General features: G+C 34.5%; 1 protein-coding gene across 3 annotated transcripts in view; it reads right to left on the bottom strand.

Annotated features, from left to right (window-relative positions):
- CDH19 (cadherin 19) overlaps positions 1-4,973 on the bottom strand; it is a 50,731-nt gene extending 45,758 nt beyond the window's left edge. For all 3 annotated transcript variants that reach the window (XM_019729359.2, XM_019729360.2, XM_074339863.1), the window contains exon 1: positions 4,799-4,973. The gene's annotated coding sequence lies outside the window, so the exon portion shown is untranslated. The remainder of the gene's footprint in view (positions 1-4,798) is intronic.
- Positions 4,974-20,561: the final 15,588 nt, after the last annotated feature.

Raw genomic sequence — 20,561 nt, 5'->3', positions numbered from 1 at the left:
GAGTAAATAAAAAGTGTTTTATTTTATATGTGATTATAAAGATGAAAGGCAGTTAAGAACAGTAAATACAAAGAGAGATCTACAACTGACAATGAGTCTACATTCACACAGAATAACGTATTAGTAGCAGGTCTAATAGTCTGAATAAAGTATATTAACTGCACAAATATATGAACACTTTAAATCCCTTTAAGATGAATGGCATGCTTTTATAGTAAATAAATTCCTATACTATAATTCCCAAACTAAGAATTTTGAGTATCATTAAAATTCCAAATAAAATGCATATAGAAAAAAAATTAAAACAGGTATGTTTTTAAATCTAGAAAACAGTAAAAGCATATGTCCAAGAGACAGGGTGGGTTAAAAATACATGCAAATTGAAGGAAGGAAAACTATCATGAATATAGTTAACTTGAGATACAAAATGGATTTTAAGAGATAGGTTATCTCCTATAAGTTTTTGATTCCTTTGTAATTGATGCCAGAGAGGGTAAATATGCCTTTTTTTAAGTGCTTAAATGTAGCAGTATTCAGTATAATCTGGATGCATGAATGAATGAATCATTGAGCAAATAAATGTATCTCTTTTTTCTTAAAAATTTTAGTTATATGGACTATGAACAACTTCAATTTGTTGAAGGATAGGGGAGAATTACTATATTCTGTACAAAGGAATCATGTCCTCTATGAAGTAATTCCTCACATAACATTTTGTCTTTTTAAATCTGGCAACCCTAATACCATTTTTCCCCCATAATATGCAGAAGTCAGTTAATTAATATCTTACTGAGATTTGTAATATTTAACTAACCTACATATACTGGTATAGTCTTAAACATGTTCTGCTTATTCTTTTTTTTCCCTATAAAACAAAGTCTCAATGGCACCTTTAGAATGAAATTTCACATAATCTCACAAAAATTAAACTCATGGGTTAAGAGCTGTGTGTTTTAAGCATTAGTTTAAACACACACATACACACACAAAATGACAATATTACTTCATTTCTTTAAAATAGTTTACATTAAATTTCATATAAATGACTTCATTAAATACACACGTGACAAAATGGCACAGCATTTTAACAAATAATTTGTGTTGTCATAAAATTATCAAATGAGCATATATATAAATTTGTAATTTGTCAATAGACAAAATATATAGACACAAATATGTGTATGCATGTATGTGTTCATGCAAAGGCATTTGCTTATTTATTAATAACCAATACATTTGTAATCAAATTCTGAAATGCCTAGAGAACTGGCATATTCTATAGACATTTGATGAAAGAGAGAAAATAGATAAGCAAAGAGAAACCAAAATCTCATACAACCCCTAAGAAAAAACATCTTATTTACAAGGAGTGGATTTACGCCCAACTGAAAAGTGATGTTATGGCCTCTGTATGTTTTTTCTAACCCTATGGGAAATGGGTTATATTTTGCTTTACTAATTCAAGAGCAATTTCAAGCACCATCAAGAAAAATGTGCTGAATGACAAACAACAATACCATTAAAAATTAAAAAAATATGTGTCTATATTATTTTCTATGTATTTTAATGTTCTAGTATCATTTTATGTTTGTCTCTGAATTTGGTTCTACTATCTCTTTATCAAAGGACTCTTAGACTCTCCGCCAGAAATTTTTAAGAATAAAATAGATGGCAAACTCTTGGATACAATTTAGCTATAACCCAATTTAAAGAAAAAATGGTGGTGTTTCTCTTTCCTATGATTTATGTATAATTTGCTCATTTCCATAGGAATGACAGTTCTAAATTTTGCACTTACAGAAAATTACCTAGGTTATTTTAAGCCATAACTTATGTGCCAAAATTATTTCCACTTTAATATACTACCCTGCAAATTATCAAAGTTCATTTACCATGTAAGTTCTTAGAATGAATAGAAAAAGTGTGGATGTACTGATCCTATATGTTGATAAGTCACTGTCCTAAATAACATTTCTAATTTTGATTTTATTGAAGTAACGTTGGTTTATAACATTATGTAAGTTTGAGGAGTGCAGCATTCTAATGCAATATCTGTATACACTACATTGTGCTCAAAACCGAAAGTGCAGTTTTCATCCATCACCATACAGTGGAGCCCTGTGGCCTGTTTTGTCCACCTCCCGCCCATCTCCCTCTCTGGTAACCCCCAACTAGTTGTCTGCCTCTGTGGGTTTGTTTTTGTTTGACTTTGCATGCCAAAGCAGAGTCTATAAAAACGGATACATTTTGATTTAATTAATATTACGTCATTCTTTGATGATTCTGAATGTCATTAACTAATTCAACAAATTTCTGACAAAACATTTGTTTTACTAATCTAGAGCAGTTTTGAAAGTGAGTTAAGAATTCTCTTACTGGATCATATCAGAATCTGCAAGAGGGCATGCATCGTTTGAAAAAGAAATTGATTTGTTCTGAGTTGTGAAAAGTCAGGCTTTAGATTTCAGCTGGATTTTTTTTATTGAGTCTTGATGTGAGTTGGTAACAAACTCTTACGGTTTTGATTTTTTTAAAAATGTGTCAAACATCTTTCAGGTCACTTTGATAAAAGTAAATCATTTCTCAAATCTGTGAGCTGTCAGCAGCAATCTAAAGAAAGTTATGTGGAAAAAACAATAGGTCCTTATAAACTATATAAAAACACACGTATTATTATTGTATTACTGCTCAATAACATGTTAAGTGCTGCTCTATTATATTTGAAATATAACGTAATATTTAAGTGGCACAAGTTAAGACCATGAGTGGCAAAAAATTCAATATCCATTTATAAATAATCATAGTATGCCATTATCAAATTATATGTAGATATATTATGACAAATTTCTAAAATAATATTAACAATTCTTAAGAATGCATTTGTGCACAGCATTTTAAAGCATCTTCAATTTACAGTGATTTAATTGAATTAATAAAAAAGATATACCCTGGAGACAAGGACTTTGGAAACATTCCAAAGGGGAAAGCAAAACAAAACAAAGAATATAAATAGATAATATATGTTTTAAGACTTACAAATTGTGTGTGATGTGTGTGTGTGTGTGTGTGTGTGTGTGTGTGTGTCTGAGAGAGAGAGACAGAGAGACAGAGAGACTGAGAGACAGAGTGAAAAGTATCAATATTTCATTAAGGCACAAGTAAATGACTTTACTAAAATTGAAACTATAAAACACAGATATGATTTAAATAATAAACTGATACATTTCAGCCATTGTTAAAGACTTAGTAAAGTAGGAAACACATTTAAAGAATCACAGATCTGATAATTTCTAGATTTCATAAGTTGGTTATTTTTAAAATGGAATAATTCTAGACTGAATTCTGTGATATTTATTTATTTTTCAAAATATTTTTATTAGTTGCAAAATTTGGGAATCAGAAATATTCACATTACATTGAAATTTAATATTTTATTTATTTAAATCTTTTTTCAATTTATTTTTAAAATTATAGTTGACATATATTACTAAGTTACTATATTATTGACTATATTCTCTGTGCTGTACATTACATCCTTGTGACATGTTGTTTGTGAAAGTTTGTACTTCTTAATCCCTTTCAGCTTTTTCAAATAAACATTTTTAAGCATGTATATTTGCATACTTACAACACTTAAACATCTGAAGTACTTAGAATTTTTAATAAAATATATTATATGGATGTATATTGTTTTATTATTTACTATTGCAAATACATTCAAAATATACATTACTAAATTTGCAAATGTCTATATAAATAATGTCTTCTTTATAGATATAGTAATTCAAAAAATGCATTAGTAGAGCTAAGTATAAATTTACATAATCTAAAGAAAACATTTGCCATCAATTTAGAAATTTTTGTTCACATCTTCATGTGTATGCATTTTTTATATGGTAGTTACAGATTTACTAAATTCCTATGGCAAAATTACATTGAAATATTTCATTGAATTAGTAACCTAAATTACTTGTAATGAATTTAAATTGAAACAATATTAAATGTCTTTCACATTTTGCATTTTCTTAACTTACACTTTTATGTCTTTCATACTTGATGAATTAGCCTTTTTATTACATGTAATAGATATAATATATTGTAAATTCATGTGTGTACGTGTTTGAATATGAATGTGTTTGTGTTCATAACATGTTCAATATTTTACTTTTATTTGTTATTATTATAACATCCTGAATTAAACTTTTTTGTTTGAAAAATTTTTGAATATCGATAGAAAATTTAATAGACAAAAGAGATAGAAAATAAAGTAATTATATATCAGCTTTGATAATATATTGTCCCTCAAAGAAACATTTAGTTTTATCCAGATGTGCGGAAAGCTCCATACTGAATATCATTTTCTAAAAAATAAATTATTTGTTATATGAAAATATTTACCCTATAAATAAACAATTTTCTCATATCTTTAAAGTTGATGACTTTATTGTTCCTAGCATCTGATAATACCGAAGTAAATGCATAGTAAATCAAAAAACAAAATTCTGGAGAAAGAAAAAGATGCAGTAGTGATAAAATCCTCCCAAGAAACTTAACATTTTAAATGGCTAGTTATGAGCAACTTTTGTTTTCCTCAACCTGAATTGTAGAGATGGCGATTTGTTCTCACGAATATTTGTTTTAGAAAAAATTCAATATACATGTCATCGCTATAAAACTTTTAGGATTTTTTTTTTTGTCCTTATGAACTAGCAAAGAGCTCCTCAAGTATTTGTTGACCCTATATTCATTGAAAGATCATTTATCTCATTTAACATATGCCTGATTCTCACATTCTTACCTGTGTATCTTCAAGTTCTAGTTCTGAAATTCAAAATTTGCACTAAACACCTGAGGGACAGTAGATAGTAGGAGAGAGTGTTCCTATTTTTCTTCACCGGCTTCTCCTCAGACCTCCAGGAGCCACACGCCTCTCAGTCACAGACGCTTCTGCTCTCAGTACCAGGACACTCAGTATGTCACTGCTTACTGAATGCTATTTTGGGTTCTCTGAGTAAAGCTATGAACACTGAGCCTTTTGTGCAAAATATCATAAGGTCACTCTGATGTCCGCGCATAGTCTGGGATTAAAATGCACACAGCACCAGCAAACAGCATGAGCTGATTATCTTTTTTTGTTTTTCCCCCCTTTTTCCTAACAACAAGCAAAAAGAAAATAAAGTACTTATTGGCTTGAGGTGATAAGGAGGGAATTCAACTTATGTAAGAGAATTCTACAAGTGGCAAGGACATGCCCTCTGCTTGGGGATTAGCTGATGAAACAAATGATCAATTTAAAGTAGGCACAAAAGTTACTAAAAAGAGAAGAGCTTTTCCGTGGTGTGTCTATGCCTTCTGGCTGCTTCAATTTAGTCTTTCTGTTCAGGAGTCAAGGCAATGACAGAAAGAAAAGGCAAGGTCTAAATTAGAATCCTCCTCTTTCCCTGGATTTATTTGCTACCTAAATATACTTATTTTATTAACTTTATAATTAGATTTTATTATAAATACTTGTTATTTACTGTGAAATACACAATATTAAGTTCTATGCTTTTTTTAAGCTACTTTTCATTAAAAATAAATTTTGAAGCAAATCAGAGAGATGTTGACAAATATGAACAATGTTTAAAACTATAATTGATGTCTATAAAACTTAATCTGTTAAGGGTTACATATGTAATTATTATAAGGAGACACCCTCAAATTTCAGAAACATACTTAAGTCCTTCAATATCGCATGGTCTATATGCATGGTCATTGCTTTTCTATCATAGCAAGGGAAGGAGAGTAGAAAAAAGATTATAACTAATGCTGTGAGAACTAAATAGATCATGTGATGCCTGAGTGATGCTTACTTCATCTTTTAATTCATAAAAAACAAATTTTACTAGTTACCATTTGCTAAATAAATGTTAGATGTTTCTGGAACATGCGGCAACCCGAACAAAAATAAGTTTTGTCCTATAAGCTTTTTCATTTTTTTAAATTTTGTTCAGAACACTAAACATGCTATCTACCCTCTTCACAAATTTTAAAATGTATACTACAGAATTGTTAATTATAGGTACAATGTTGTACAGCAGATATCTAGGACTTACTCATCTTGCGTAACTGAAACTTTATACCCATTGAAAAGTGACTCCCCGTCTGTCCCCTGCCCCCAGTCCTGGACCCACCATTCCACTCTCTGCTTCTATGAAATTGACTACTTGCAATGCCTCAGATAAGTGGAATCATGTAGTATTTGTTCTTCTGTGACTGATTTATTTCACTTAGCACAATGCCCTCAAGATGCATCCATGTTCTGGTGTTCATGTAAGAATCTAACATTTTATGGGAAATTGTTTCCTGCTGAGACATACTGTGCAGCCCACTTCGGATGGGAATCACACTTTTCCACCCTGAGAGTGTGTGTTTAACCTGATGTCCTGAGGGTTTATTTTAGGGCCTAACGGAGCAAGCGTGGGTCAGCGTTTGCTATGCTGACTGTTATAATACTACTAAAGAGATAATCAGGATTGTAAAAACTACAGTGAGACAGGATTACATTTTCTAAATAATGTACAGTTGGGAACTTTATGTAGAATACCTTTAACAGCAATTTGTGATTTCATTTCATGGAAGGTCTGTTATAAAACACCTACGTAAAGTGACTGACTAGGTGTGATTTTAACTTAGGCACAAAGTACTTCATAACTTAAAACATGTTTCTCTTCCCTGGAGGATGAGAGGTGACTCACCACGGGAGGCCTGGATGCCAGCACGTCTCTCCACCTAAGCCACAGCCAAAAACATAGACTTCACGGCACTGATGGGTCTAGGCAGCAAATAAGCTTAGGGATTACTTTTATTGCATCGTCCTCCTATCGGATGAAAAGTCCATGAAGTCTTTTCCAAGTATAGGAGGAGAAAGAAATTTGGAATAGTGTGTGGAACATGACTGTACGTGAATGGAGAATCTCAGAATGAAGTACACCACTATCTACACGAGAGTCACCACACCATAGATTGATGTGTGGGAGGGCGGACAGTTACTGAGACACAGATGCTGTTTCATAACTACACAGAAACATTCTGGTAAACAAATGTTGGCTTTCACATGCAATCTGGGGGAATTCTGCAAATGTCATCTGCCAACAGGCTAAGAAAGAAAACTTGAAGAGTCAGAAGCCTTCAAGCCAGAATTACACATATGAACGAATTATACCAAAGAGAAAAACTAAGAACCATTAAGCTATTCCTGCACCTGGGAGTATGAACTACTTGGTGAGAAAACAGACTAATTTCTTTAAATCAGGGTGAGGTAGCTGGATCAACTTGTCACCCAACAGTATTTACTAACAACATGTATAAAATAGCTTTTAAAAAAGCTGAAAATAGATAGAAATGATTTTCTCAATGGATAATCTTTAGATGTTTTTCTTTTCTATTAGTCCAATTTGTGGTAGTTTCTTTTATTTCTTTAAGAGTGAGCCTGTTTCACAACGATAAAGAGGAGAAAATAAAATGAATACTGATAACAAAAACAACAATAAAACACTAGCTAATCCATATACTTCAAACAATGCCAAGTCCTATTTTGTCAAACTTGGTTCCCTGCAAAGAAACATTCTACTGAATATGCCAACAGTTTGTATAGTCTTGGAAGATTTATCATTTAAATTCTTACTGCAGTAGCTTTAGCAATTATGAATAAAGTGGTTCAGGTTTTTGTGTGGACACAAACTTTTCCTATTTGGTTTTAAGGATTTTTTTAATATCTATTTTTTAAAGTGTTTTCATTCGTACTCTCCAACAGCGTTTAAACTCCTTGCTTTCAATAAGCATTTCTAGAAAATTAATCTTGGTTTTGTTAAAAAAATAATAATAACAGCTTATCCTTTCAGAATTATTTCATTTGTTATATTGTGTAAATCCATGTTTTCAATAATAAGGAATCCTGGCATAGGTGGTGTTGCAGCATAGCTTGCCCTTGGGAGGCATATATTTGCATGGTTTACAGCAAATGTGTGGTCGTGAACTATAGAGTGTTGTGGCAGGTTAAGAGTGGTTTGTTTAGCAAGAAAGAAAAAAAAAGGAAATCTTCAGTTACTCTTTTTTATAGTACATATGGAACGACTGGATTAGGACATAAGTTATACCTACATACTCTTATTTAATCCTGCAACATTTCTTCCAACAACTGTTGACACCCACTTTACATTTGAGTAAATAAGAGACAAATAGCACAGCAGTTCTTGAATAATCAGTGGGACATTGTTATGCCAAAATCCATGTTGTACTCTTTCTAATATCCTCCCTCTTTACTGAATAAAACTTACAATTTGTCAAAGAAACACATCTTTAAAAAACGTAATCACCAATTTAATGTAGTAGCATTATAGTAATCACCACTCGTAGAGCAATAAAACCAAGTATGAAAGCCCTTACACTAAAGCCTTTCCTTCCTTCCCTGGTTTCCTTTTTTGTCCTTCCCAAGAAATTCTTGAGCATCTACTATTTTCCAGGCACCTGTCTTCGCGCTGGAGGTACACTCCTGGGTACTACCGACGAAAGCCCCATCTAAACAGAGCGCATGTTCTAGTGAAGGGGCACAGGCAAAGGGTGAGACAAATTAGTTAAATACACAGTATACTAGATAAACAAAATAACCCATTAGAGAAAAAATAACACATTAGAGACGGGTAGTTAGTATTGCCATGGGGTAGGAAGCACAGAATTTTGTATGGAAAGGTTCCACTGAAGAGATAGTGAGTAGAAACATTCATGAGATGAGGGCACGTGCTTTGAAGTTCTCTAGCCAAAGAACAGCTCAGGGCACATGAAACCATTAGCAGAAAACGTTCAAGAAACATCAAGGAGGCCTCTATGACCGGGGTGGAGAGAGCCAGACGAGGGGTGTGCGTGTGCATGCCTGTGTGTGTGTACTCACTTATGCACACCGGGACACATTTTATCAGGCCTTGCTGGAGGTCATTTGGCCTTTATAGGGAGTGACGTGGAAAGCTGTTGGAGAGTTTTAAACAAAGGTGGATGCGAACTAACTTACATTATAAACAACCGACCAAGCTTGTGTCTTAAGATTAGAATGCCAGTGGCCATGATGGCAAAAGGGTTAAAACATGGTAACAGCTCCTGTAAAAATCAACATCCATCTTTTTGATTTCAGCAAATTTATGAAGCAGGTATTGATCCATCAGGTAATTTGGGTTACACAGAAATCCAAGAGCTTTCATTGTAGTTACGCTTAAGCAGAGTTTCGTGGAAATAAAGGAAGAGCCATGCAGGGTTAGAATAGTGATGTCTGCGGTGGGGGTTCACAGTTTTCACTTTAGGTTTCCAGAAGTGATTTGGCCTCTCTCTCTCTCTCTCTCTCTCTCTCTCTCTCTCTCTCTCTCTCCTCCTTTTCCACTTAATACAAAATTTTGTCATTTCTTTTCTTTTTCTCTGTATGGCGTTTCTTTCCCTCAGAGTTTTTGCTTATGCATAATTTACCTTATTTATGGCTGATTGTGACACCTATAAATTCTTTGTCACAGATTTTCAACTTCTACTAAGCAATGCTTATTCTCTTCTTATTTTCCTGTTAAAATTTTTAAAGGGACAACACATTTATGTACATAAGCAATGATCCTACAATCACTAGCTTTTGGAATCACATCTCTTGTCCAATTTTCCGTAGCAAAGGGAGTAGAGGGCAGTGTATGCAGTAAGTGGTAATTCCCCAGGGCATCCCTTCCAGCAGCAGTAGGATGAAGGATGCTGTGACCCTTTTAAGTGATACCACAATGTCAGGCATCAGGATATATGTTGGTTGCAATTATTTTCATCCTCATAGAAGGCACAGGGGAACTAAAACTCAGAGAATGTCATGCAGTTCGGATTTTCTGCAGCCAGATTTCAAGTTTCTGTCAATATGATGCCAGGAATGATACAGTTTCCACTCTATCAGGCTGTGTTATGTTTAGGAGTGCAAGGGAATGTACAATATTCATTTATTCAAAGAGTGTTTATTGAGTGTGGTTCTGTGCGGTGTCCTGTGCTATAAGTAGATTAAAAAAAACAAACAAATCAAATAATTCCACTGTGGCCTTTCCCCACAAGAATGAAGCCTGCTATTAGTTAAAGGTTCCTGCTCTTTTTATACTCTGATAAGTGCTATGGTATATTTGGCACAAGGTCCTACAAGAACACAGGAGGATGTGGCTGCATCTATCGATGTTTTGCACATGGAAAGTGTAAAAGACAGTCCGGAAACCAGTCCCAAAAGAGATGGCTCTCACGTTGTGCTTGCTGAATAGCAGGTCCACTTACGTCAAGAAAGGTAAGCATATGTTCAGTACCACGATCAAGAAGGCCATCTTAATGCAATGCCCCAAATTGGCACTGTTGGATTTTAGGTGGATGTAAGGAAATGTTAGGAGTTAAGCACAACAATGTAAGCAGAACAAGAATACATATGGAGGTGTCTGACCTAGTTCTGAATACATTGCAATATCTGGGGAAAGGATAATTTGACTAGAGCTGAAGTTTTGGAAAGGAATTTTGGCAATGGTAAGAAAGAGTGATGTTCAACAGCGAACGTAAGATACACAAATGAGTCTATTGTAGTAAATCTCACACAAAATGAATAATACGTAAAGGTGATGAAAATGAGAAGAAAATGAATTGTCAGGATATTATTATTTAGGCTCTTCAAGACTTGCTAATTGTAGGTAAATGAGAGGGAGAAGTAGAATATTTTTTCTACAGGTTTCTAGATTGCCAAATGTGAGAAGAGACGAAGGAAATGGAATAATGTGGAGGAGTTAGGGGTAATTTGGTTTGGGCATGGAGAGAAAAAAAAAGAATAGAAGAGACAGGGAGGGAAGGGAATAATGTTTAAGGAATTGATGTCATTGAATTTACAATCAATGTGGGAGTAATTGAAAATAAAACACCATTGATTCTTCCAGCCTGGGAACACGATACAGTCTCCATTTGTTTGTACTTCTTTCTAATTTATATCAGCAATGTTTTGTAATTTGGTCTTGATTATACTACGTTAAATGTATCTATAATGGTTACATAGTCTTGACATTTTATCTTGGAACCTTTTAAGTTCACTTATTAGACATAGTAGCTTTTTTTGTAGGTTTCTTAGGATTTTCTATGTAAATGATTAATTTGTAAGCAAAGAGATTTTGATTTTTTTTCCTTTCAAATCTTTGAATACTTTATTTCCTTTATATACCTTATTGTGCTGGGTCAGACATTCAGTACAATGTGTAATACAAATTTTGAAACTGGGTATTCTTGTCATGTTACTGTCTAAGGGGAAAACATTCAGTTTTCATGATTACCTGGAAAATGTTCCCTTCAGTTCCTAGTGTGCTGAGAGTTTTTATCATGAATGAACATTCAAAGCTATATAAATTTTCTGTAAGCTCCGCTTTAGGTGTTTCACACACATTTGGATGAGTTTTCATTACCATTCTTCTAAAATATTTTCTAACATGTTGTATGCAATGTCTTAATAATGTTTAAAGCTTTAAATCAATATACACATACACACTCACACTCATATGATTTAAATAGCTAATGCATAAATAACAACAAATTAGACATATACATTTATTATAGTTTTATATTCTATGTATATTCTAATTTTAGAATTTATAATTGTTATTTGCAGGATATTTTGCCCAACCATTTAATCTTGGATTAAATTAACCTTAGATTAGAAGCCCGACACTTGAAACCTGCTTATATCTTTGTATTAATGATATAAACCTACAGATAGAGAAGATATAAACAAATAATAATTTCACCTCAGCTACTCGTATACATTCTTTCTCTGTAATTATTTTAATTAATCCTCACAAAAGCCCCATTCGGTAGATATATTTCCCATGTTTGGCATGAGAAGACTGCAGGTTAGAGAGGTCAAGTAATCGCCTCAAAGTTCACAGAACGTGAATGACAGACTCTAAACTCAAGCTTAAGGAAGTCTGAGACCAGTACTTGTCATCTTAATCTACCACCTTTGGAGATTTTGTAGAGGGCAATTAAAGAGTTGGAAATGTGCATGAGTAGGCAAGAGTGACCGGAAAAGACTCAGGTGGTTTGCTTTCAAATGATCCTCTTTACTAAATTATCGGATAGAAAATAAATCTGGATACAGATACCAATAATCTATGTAAATTGTGAAATAAGTGTATCAGTAATGATACTAACTACCATTTAAGCTCCATTTACCTAGACCTGAAACTACTTTTGTTGCTTTAAACACAGGCTCTGTCTAATGTTACTATGGTTAGAGCTAAGGGTGCGTAAGCAATACTTTGGGGCACTTTCATATTAATGTGTCCCCTGAGCTGTGTGTCACAGTAGCTCTGTGGCTCTGCGTAGCACTGTGCTGTCGAATTCCACTGCCAGCCCTTATTATAAATATCAAAACATGGCTCAAATTATTTTTTAATACTTTCCTCTAAAAAACACTTCATGTGTGGTTATTTTTGAAGATTAGATTATGTACCAAACCACAATCAGAAAAGAAAGACGAGTAGATGAACACACCATAATCATAGTATGTAAAATATTTCCAAAGAGACTCAGAACCACAGTCTCCTTTCTGGGGCCTAGACATGAAAAGGCCTAGGCAGATGGCTAAGGGTAGGGACGGTGTGACGGTGCCAGTGCAGTGACAGCTCTTCAACTCATATTATTTTTATCTTCCCTTCTCAAAATCAATGATTCTGTTAAAATAATGAAACAGCATTGACCAAGAATTTGCTCACAATTGTCTATTCCTTGCCCTCACCTGGTCTTGACCAAACTTTAGCAGGATTTCTCTCCTACCTCAGGGTCCCTGACTCTACCTGACTCTAAACCTAAAATGTGGAGCCCACCCACTGGTCAGCTTCTCCTGAATACCAGCTGACCACAGGAAGACGCATTTCCTGTCAGAGGTCACTGATCGTCACCCGCTGGCTGGCTTGCTTCCGCTGAAAAATATCTGTTAATATAGGCTTATTCCTTCTTACTCATTTTGTTTTGCTTTGAAAGGCCCTTTTCTGTTTGATTCTGAGACAGTGGCATATTCCTAAAATCAGAGCATGCTCCTTATAACAGCAGTCTTACTTCTGAATAAAGTCTCTTCTGCTCTAAGTGTGGATGGGTTTTTATACTCTGACAATGTAAATCTTAGATCTATCTGACTTAGATTGTGAGCATACCATCTGGCCCAAGCTTTGTCCAGTTAGCAGGTGACATTGGTCCTCTTTCTAATTTCCTTTTGGAGTATTTCCTTGGGTTTTAATGTAAAGTACCTCACCCAGCTCAGTTGATATTTGTATATTCTCTTCTTTCAAAGAGAACAAAAAGTTCTTTTTTTTTAAAATGGATAAACTCATTCACTTTTTATTAAACCCTCTGGCACATCTGTATCTTTACACTAAACTACAAAAAATAGGACACTAAAAGTGGAGAGGCTATACTGATTTAAGAGTGCACTCGTTTCTTCCAAATAAGACAGGATATTTGTATAGAGCAAAAGATAACATACTGCTGTAAATAATTGCAAATATCGGTTAAAAAAAAAGTGAGAAAACAATGTCCTAAAAGTTTAAATATAAAGCCGAGTGGAGGATGAACACAAACCAACATCTGTTTTTTTCCTAATAACTTTGAAAGCATTATACTGAATATTCTCATAAATATAAAAGAAATGAAATCCCTCAAAAAGGAAGAAATAGATCTCTCAGAATTTCTTCTAATTCACATTAAGAAAGCAAACAAACTTTTAAGGACGTGGAAACGCTCTGTGTAACACTGCAACGACAGATATACATAATTATACATTTGCACAAACCCATACAACGTGCACCACCAAGTGAACCCTGGTGTAATCTGTGGGCCCTGGGTGATTACGATGTGTCAGTGTAGGTCACTGTGCCCAATGTACCACTGGCGGGACAGTCATAATGAGGAACTCGATCTATGACTAGGACACAGTGGAAATCTCTGTACCTTCCTCCCAATTTTGCCGTGAACCTAATACTGCTCTAAAAACAGAGTTAAAGGCAGAATCAGAATCAGGAAGAAGGAAGAGGAAAGGAGAGGAAGGAACAGGAAGGAACAGGAAGGAAGAAGAAGGAGAAAGAAGGAGAAGAAGGAGGAGGATGAAGAAAAGCAGGGGGAGAAGACGAAAGGGAAGGAGAAGAAAGCAAACAAGTCTCAACATCAATGACCAGACATTACACTAGGCCGCTCATCTTGACGTCATAAGTGTGCTGTGTCTGAGGTTGTGGGAGTGCAGATAAACCTCTATCGCTAGAAGTGCTTTTGCATGTAAGTCAACTTGCATTTAAGAATAAAAAGACTAAAAATGCTACCATTTTGTCTATTATGGCAATTTTATCAAGTTATATTTAGAAATGTTGCAAGATGCTAGGAAAAAAAATGTCACTGCTGTTCCTTCAAACCTATTCTAATAATATTAAAGGCTTCTGGGGCATTAATTTATACATGTCATAAAATGTTGTATTGGGGAAAAAACAGGGAAATCATTTTGCCCTTCAGCTTCTGTATTTTTTGTTTTTTAATCTGCATTCTGTCATGACACTTTCAAAGGAGGAGAGGTATCAGTGATTGAGACAGAAATGAAATATGTCATAACAGCCAAACACAAAAACTACTGTAAGTATATTTTGCATTAAAATGTAAGAAGAGACCATATGTAAACATAAGACTTTTCAATATGGCAATAACAAACGTTAATATTTACAATGATTTTCTCTGCCCAAAACTTGTTTCCTCTGAACTGACTTGTTCATTTAACAATTTATATAATCAACCTTATATTAGTTTTTATGATTGATTGAGGACATATGGAGGAACTCTATGTTTACTTTACCTCAAGTTATATTTTTATGATCTTGCATTAGTCACACATAATACAATTTGACATAATAATATCAAAAGAAACAATGCATAAAGTATTCTCGTGTAAAGCACAAAAGAAACTCTTAAAGATATGTATATTAATGTCTCAATACTTTGTTTTCTTTGTGGAGGTAAATTTTTTTCTGCTAGGAAGACTAGCCCCACCGATACATCCCCACTGGGATAATAATGGAAGCTTTTATCCATTAATCCTTCGAGGTAAGCCTCAAAGGATTACCTTTAGGACATCTCAGAATATCAAACTAACTCTTCTCACCAATTTTGACCTGCTTATAAATGCTATAGAATGTCCAGTTAACTAGAACACAGTTGATACAGTCATGGGAACCAGTAGTGAAATGAATTTCAGTAGTCAGTTTATCAATGAGTAATTCAATGCCAAGTCAAAACACAGTGATATGTGTTTTCTTTCTTTCCTTATATGAAAGCCATGGATTCCCCCCACTTTAGGGAGGACATGCATGTATGAAACAGAAATCCTTTTTGCACCAGTTGTAAACATTCATGTTAGACACTGGCTTTGATGGGCACATCTTTTATGCCTAGTGACTTATCAAAGAATTTCTTACTAACAAATACTGTTCTTTCTCTGAGAATTGTAAGTAGTTTGTATTGATATGCATTACCTTTAGTTGCAATGCCACCTAAACACATCACATGAGTCATCTTGGAAGAGGCCTCTTCCCTAATCAAGCCTTCAGATTAGACCACAGCTCCAGCCAACACCTCAATCTCAGCCTTGTGAGAGATTCTAAAGTAGGGCATCCAGCTAAATCACATTTGGATTCCCAACCCACAGAAATGTGAGATAATGTTTGGGGGGTATTTTAAGCCATCAAATTTTGGTGTAATGCATTGTGCAATAAAGACAAACAAGGCAATCACAATCTAGGAATCCCGTATCTCCTGCTTTGCCAAGAGAGCACATGAAACATTAAGTTTAATACACAGAATTTGCTGCACCTGTGCCATTTACAGATATATTATCTACACTGCTACTAAAGCATATAAGATAAACCTGTGAAAAAATGCATTCCTAATTAATCTCAAATGTAACCTTATTCTGCCGATTATTCAAACCTTGAGTTAACATTGTAAATGTCAGTGGTCCTATATATTGTTTTGGTTTTAAACACTGATTAAAACTGTATTTTTAATGCATATTATTCCTCTTCCCGAAGTCTTTTGTCTCTTGGGTCCCTATCCTGTGACCAAGTCATAGTGCCATGGTTAACGGTGAGTCAGTGATGAGAACTGAAAGAGTCTGTGCTAAAGGTCAGGCATTAAAATATCTGAGAGTGTTTTGGAGGCAAGATTGTGCTTTAAAGTAGTTCTTAATTTGAGATTTTCATAGTGCTTCTCAAAAAACAAACCAAAAAAAAAAAAAACACTAAGGAAAAAAAATGGAGAGAGAGTGGAATCAGGGTTTAGGTTCTAAAGGAAAATGTTAAGTGCAACAAAGGTTATTTTAGTTGAAACATTTAAGTTCAGTTTTAAAGTTAAAACTTTAACTTTCCCATGATATTGTAAAATGTAAATCTTCAAAGACAACTATGCAAGATAACTTGCCAAAGGACCTTTCTGTCCTCAGGGCACCGAATAGCAGTTGACAAATCAATGCTTCCTGCAACAAATATTTCCTAGGTATCATTTTTGGTCATTCTGTAAAAGTTGGTCACATATTAAAGTGTTTCAGGAAACCTCATTATGCCCTCCTATCATTTTCTCCTTTTGATCATTCTCTTTAAAATATTTTCTAGTTTAAAAAACATCAAGTCGTTTATCACTGCCATGTTTGGGAAGGAAGAGGGTCAGTAACAGTTTTCATATATAGCAGCCGCTGCCATCAAGTAGCTAACATAGGTGAAGGACCTCCAGCATATTTTCATGCCTTTTTTTTGACAATGGAGCTCATGAAACCAGCTCTTTGCCTATTTAGAGACTAAGTCAGTATACAGAACTGCAGCAAAAGAATTGACTAATGCTGGTTAACCAATCTCAGAAATGTAGGCAGGCAAAAACATTGTTACAGATTTCAACTCTGACTCTTCCACATGTAAGGTATGTGATTAAGGGCAACTCATTGCTTATGGTACCTGTAAAATGGATAGGAGTGTCATGAATATTCAAATACATAATATAAATAAAGTTACTATAGGAACCTTGCTCATGCTTACAGGCTGTACCATTTTCCTCTTCTAAAAGCAAATATTTTGCCTGTTAATACTAAGGAAGATTAGATAGTGCTGCACATTGATTCAAACCAGTCAGCTTAGAAACTTTGTGAGGTTCTTTTCTTTGAGGCATCCTTCAATGAGAGGAGGAAGATGGGCTGCATGGGTGAGACCACTCCCACCCTGGACTCTATATAACAGACCTGTGGAGAAAGCCCGGAACACCTCATGTTCTGAATGAGCTTCCCTCCCTTCCAACTCCACAGCACTCCTGGCAGGAGAGAAGAGGGCATTCCAGATATCTGCATGGCCTGGAAAGACCTCAACCCTGCATTTTCCTTCCAGCACACTGAAAGCCTCAGCACCATATCTGCCCGGGGGTCACAGGGTCTAATCCTGACTGCTATTTAACACTGTCTATAGCGCAAGCACCCTGACTCCCAGACCTTCCTATCCCCTGACTTTCATCACCATAAAGCTGTACCCGTCCATTGTTCTCCATGGAAATGGTAATCATCAGCAAAATTCTTCCAAATATTATTTATAAGCATTGCATTCCGAGTCTTCTCTAATCAAACTTAGCTCTGCCTGAGCACCCTGCTTCCTAAGCACCTTTGAAGTTTCTTTTTCCTCTTACCCCTCTAAAAGTGACAGCCTCCTGTAGAGATGGGCAGGATCTCAGCTATCACATGCACAATGCTTCTCGATACACTCATCGACAGAACCGGAATCACATTTTTCTCATAGTTTGAAGATTTTAACTCATTATACTCTCTAATAGATTTCCCAGGTTTCTCCAAAAAGACTCTTGTCATAATTCGTAATAATCTCTACAGACGGCGTTTCCCCGAAAATAAGACCTAGCTGGACCATCAGCTGTAATGTGTCTTTTGGAGCAAAAATTAATATAAGACCCGGTATTATGTTATATTATATTACATCAGTATTATATTATATTATATTATATTATATTATATTATATTATATTACACTACACTACACTACACTACACTACACTACACTACACTATATTATATTATATTATATTATATTATATTATATTATATTATATTATACCTGGTCTGATATTATATTAAAATAAGACCGGGTTTTATATTAAATTTTGCTCCAAAAGACGCATTAAATCTGATGGTCCAGCTAGGTGTTATTTTCGGGGAAACACAGTAGACAAACTCAGTAGTTTGAAATCGTCTTCTCTGCTACATGTCAGCCTTTTACCATACCCTAGGATTTGCCATTACCAATAACTGTTACCTATTTAACTACCTTCTTTTCAAACTTTACATCACCCAAGCTTCACAGTGTATGTTTTCATCTCACAACTCTCCATCACCTGATTCCAACAGTCATTGACCACAGAGGGACCCATGATTCCTTAAACACAGATTTTCCCTTCATCCACGACACTCTTGTTTGTTCTCGCCACTCCGACCCCACTACAGTCTTGCTGTTCATCCCAAAGGCAGGCACTCTGCTCCTCAGAGTATGTGAATTTGCTGTTTCATAATCAAAGAGTGCCTTCCCCCTTTTGAAGCCACATAATAACTCTTCAGCATCTCCACCATGGTCAATCGTTGGCTGGGAGCAACCTCAGGCATCAGGAATTTGGCACCAACGAGGGGGTGTGGTGGTGGACCCAGACTCCAGAGCGGTAATCGTGGGGATTGCCAATCGCCTGGTTCACCACAGAGGGAAATCATATGGGGGTTCCCGTGGCCACCATCATGACCATATGTAGAGTTTGTTTATTAAAATCACAGAGAGACTTATAAATTAAATATTAAATATCAAGTACTATTTTTGGTAGACATTATAATGTCAAGGTATTTACTTGATCATAATTTGACTTATCATATGAGCCTCATGAATGAAGAAAGGGTAATCGGAATGTATTCTCATCATTGTCTATCTTGCATATATCTTCACCTAAAAGCTCTGCCAAGAGACTGAGTCTTCCGAAAATTGTGGTCTTGACCCTCAGCCATTGCTGATCAATAATTCCCATCCCAAACTCTAGTGAATCAATGGAGGTAACAAGCCTTTTCTACAGAAGCATAAGGGGAATAAGCAGTAAAGGCTGTTTCCTCTTAAGCCTGCTTTAAGACTAAAACAAAAGATGCATAAACTAAGAGTATGTCTTATTTAAAGGGAAATTGTACTGTGGGATTAACATTTGGGAGTGATAAACTTAAAGATCTAAACCATTTGGAATTTCCTTTGAACTTTATGAAGACGAGCACTTAGTTTTTCCTAAATCGTCCCTCCTCTGCTTCTTCCACTTGAGATCTAACTCTTTCAATTTCCAAGTTTTTGCCTATGTTGCAATTGTATATTTATTGTAATTTTGTTTAAGAGTGAGTATTGTGAAGCACTATTTCTACAGCCAATAACACTTTTATCAATTTAACTTGCACGTCATATTAAAATGATTACAGTGCACTTCACAAAGGTGTACAAACCAGTTTCTGTATTGAGAATAAATGTCTTCTTTCATTCATTTGGATGTTTGCACTTGAACTCTACAACTAAATAAGAGGCACTTGACTGAGTTGGATGGCACAAAGAATTAAATTGCGCTAATGGCATCCAGAATATTCACTAAAGTATCAAAAACATGAAAGCTTATAAGACATGATAAAGACAGTTCTGTATAATAAGCTATGACACTCCTCTTTAAAAGGTTGGCTAAGAGAGCCTCACCAACGGGAAACCGTAGGATCATACAAGATAATGAACTCTGAGGCTTTATAACATTCTGGGTTTGTTTTCAAGTATTTTCCATATTAAAATTATATCCAGTGTAAATTGGCAAGATCAAAAATAAAATTATTTCCCAGAAAATTATTTCAATAATGTGGACAAAAACGTACTGAAGTACATTTTTCATTCATGTTCAAATAAAATTGATGTTTAGTTCATGCAAAAACTGAAATTTCAGATACAATTCCATTCATATGAGGGGATTTATGTAATGCTACTGAATCTCAACCTCATTTACATGTAACTATTATAAATACAGAATAAATCAAAGGGCATTTAAAGAGTTTTTAATTTTAAATATCTAGTTAATTCAAATATTATTTGGCATATGATTTTCCTGGAGAAACAAAACACCATTCTAATTAAAAATATGGTAGTCACTTGATTAACTAAATTTAACTTCACAGCTCAAAACTATTTTGATCTTAGTATATTTTTGCTTTCACTAAATATTATAAATAATAAAGTAAGTTCCTAGGAAGAAACTTACTTATGGAGACTAATTTATGTCCAAGCTCTTACTTTTTTCCATTTCAATACATTTTTTAGTAAATCACAAGAACATTTTCCTAATAAGAAAGTCTGTAGCAAATGTATTTCTAACCTTAACCAATAAATAATAGTTTTTTTCACCAATAAAATCGATAGCTACAACAAAGCTAT

Source organism: Rhinolophus sinicus, linkage group LG09 (genome assembly GCF_036562045.2).
Source record: "Rhinolophus sinicus isolate RSC01 linkage group LG09, ASM3656204v1, whole genome shotgun sequence".
Lineage (NCBI taxonomy): Eukaryota > Metazoa > Chordata > Mammalia > Chiroptera > Rhinolophidae > Rhinolophus > Rhinolophus sinicus.
This window is presented reverse-complemented; position numbering and strand designations above follow the sequence as displayed.